Source organism: Rhagoletis pomonella, unplaced genomic scaffold (genome assembly GCF_013731165.1).
Source record: "Rhagoletis pomonella isolate Grant_MI unplaced genomic scaffold, Rhpom_1.0 Rhpom_scaffold_00017, whole genome shotgun sequence".
Classification (NCBI taxonomy): Eukaryota; Metazoa; Arthropoda; class Insecta; order Diptera; family Tephritidae; genus Rhagoletis; species Rhagoletis pomonella.
The window spans coordinates 1,341,980-1,345,123 of NW_023458571.1; positions in this window are offsets into that span (position 1 = coordinate 1,341,980).

Consider the following 3,144-nt stretch of genomic DNA (forward strand, 5'->3'; position numbering starts at 1 on the left):
TACTGTACACTTATAGAAATAAAAGAAAATATGCTTAATATATAATAAAAAAAAGTTGCGATAGTATCGATAGTGCAGCTAAACTATCGCAAATTATCGAGTGGCCCAACTATGGATAGTTTGACAGCTCTAGTAGATGCCTGAAAAATTAGGCAGGTACGTTGACATAGGGGAGATTTATCGTGATCATTTCTTAAAGTCTCAGTACTGACTCCATTTTTGCCAATAGTCACATTTTGCGGTTCTTGAGTACCCGTTGCACTACCGTTTCACAAAAATAATAACTTTTAATGAAAAAAATTTGTTTCCGCTATTTTTCTAATAAACAATTATATATAAAAAATAAACTAAACACAACCTTCTAGCTCATTCAATACTAGTATAGTAAGTGCAAGTTTGAAGTAACTAGGACTCAAGGAACATAAATGCAAGTAGAAGCCATTTTGACATTGCTCTCATGAGGACCAAACTTTCAAAGTTCAACTTGTTTTGTGTTTATTTCGTTACTCTAGGAATGTCGTGTAGTTTTGTTTTGAATATTCGTTAAAGCAAATTTTAATTTTTGCAGTGCTGCGCAGTTTACCTTTATGTACATGTAATTGTTCGGCTTTTTCTAATGTGTAATAATTAATATTAGTTGCGTTCCTTATCAACCAGAAATAGTCAGAAATACTTAGTCCGAAGTAGTCAGATTCAGTCCAAAACGCGTTAACTTAAAAATGACAGCAGAAATGAGAAAACAACTGTGACTCTCTTCAGTCCCAAGTTACAAGATTTAGTCAGAAGAATTTTTGCTGGCGAAATCTTGAAAGGTGTCAAACTCAATGACATTAGTTTTGTTGTTGCCATTCTTTTGACTAAAAATTTGGTTTTTGCGTTCCTTTACTTTTTCCTGTTACTCTCTTTTAGTTAGGGCATTTTCCTTTCGCTCTTGCATTTTGACACTATTCAGATTTTAGTCAGAAAAGATAAGGAATGGGCCTATTATCTCGAACATATCGCACACCGTCTTCAAAAGAGTCACAACTCAAAATAATATGTTTGTCAGAAAATTCGAAAAACTATTTCTTAGCACATGATAATCATATGGGCAAGGGCTACTTTACCTTAGGTTTTTTTTTAACAAATTATAACAAAATTTGCTCCAGATTTTGCTGAAAGGTAACTAAAAGCTCTGCGTACATTTTGAGCGCATAATCTCAAAAATGCCAAATTTTGAGTTGTGACTCTTTTGAAGACGGTGTGCGATATGTATGTGTAGGGTTCGAAATTTCTGACTTTGGTATCGATACTGAGTACTCATTCTGGCATCGAGCTCATGGCATCGGTACTCTAAAAGTATCAGGGAAAAAGTATCGATACTACTCAGTATCGAACTCATTAAATACGTATTTAATATTAATATTTTGAGATACTAAAATTATTTTATTCTTCAATCGTATATCTAGTTATTTCCTGAAATTAAAACAATACAAGTTTAAAATATTTGATTTTTATTTCAATGCAGAACTTACTTTCACGTAAGAAGTAATTTTAACGTTAAATGTAATACATACATATATACATACATATACATATACGTTCACGAATTTAAAATTTTATTAAGATTTTTTTTAAACTTTTTGGGTATGCATTTTTGTAGCCTATTCAATTTTAGTATAATAATGTGCAAGTTTGAGTTAAAAGTCAACGGTAAGAGGCTACACGTAAAGTTGAAAAGGTTATAAAACTGCATACCCAAAAGGTTTCTAAAAATTCTGCATTTTCGTGAACTTTGCGTAAAGTTTTATGGCCTTAAAAATGTTTATAAACTGAAAAATTATGAAAATGTCATTTTATTAAGCTCTTTAAACCTACTTTATTTTTTATGAATAAGGCCATTCAACTTTAATTTATTTGGTTTATGCAACAGACTACACGAAATTTCAGTTTATTTTAAGTGATGGACAAAATTGAATGATAGTAATCCAATTAAGCAAAGAAAATTGGGTTGCCAATGGAAGAAAAAATTTAAAAAGTGTGTTTTTTAAAAAGTTTTCGATCCAAATAAGGTATCGAGTATTAAAGTACTAAATAAAATAAAGTAAATTAATAAATAAAAATTTACTTAAGAACGTTAGCCAGGGAAATGTAATTTTTTATTTTTCATTCCACACGCTCATTGTAATTTTTACTGTCCCGAAAACTTTGACGTTTGGAAGTTTGACGTCAAATCGGATTCTATCTGTTTTGAATGTACCTTGGCTCTAGGACTAACTGACTAACCAGAATGGTGAGGCTGTGGTATGTAGCAAGAGCTGTCAAAAGTTAAAATATTCTAAGTGCTCTAAACTGCCCGCAATATGTAGCTGTGGTTGTGGTGTATGTAGCTTGCGAAATAGTTGTGGCTGTGGTACTACATTCTGGTTATCTAGCTACGGATGATTTTTGGCTCTTTTTTTGTTGAAGGTTTCGTTATTTTTCTTTTTCTATATAAATAAATCGTTGAACTCACTTTGTATGAAAAAAATTACTGACACCCCCAACAAAAAAAATTCCAAAAGATTAACACCATTTTCCCAAGGCATCCTGAATTACTTTGTTCGCTGCCCGAATTACGATCGCGAATTACCCCATTCCCATGGGTACATTCTTAATTCGATTTGACAGTTCTCTGTCTCTGTGTTTTATTTTTGTTTTTCTTCGTTGCAAAATTTATGCAAAATGTAGGTTCTTCCTAAAGATTTATAAGTTTCCGTATTAAATTAGGGTTATACACATTGATAAAATTTACTTTTCGTACTAGAAAAAATGCAAGTTTTGGTGTGTGAGCTAGTTTCGATAAATTTCCGATAAAAATTAGAGACGGCCCGATTTGTTCGTAATTCGCATGGTAATTGGATCTGCATTACCAACAAATTAGGTAATTCGCTCCCAAAATTTTACATGGCGTAATTCGAAAGGTAATTGGAGTGCGAATTACGAATGAGAGAGCGAACTACGTAATTGGGGTGCCGTGGGAAAGCCGTATTAGGCTTGACTAGAAACTTTGAAACGATTACTCTGCGTGTCAGCTATTACTATTTCACTTTGTTTTGATTCTCAGTACTTGTATTTGCGCCCGTTTAATTTGTTTGGGGTAAAATTGGATAAAAATTACAATTG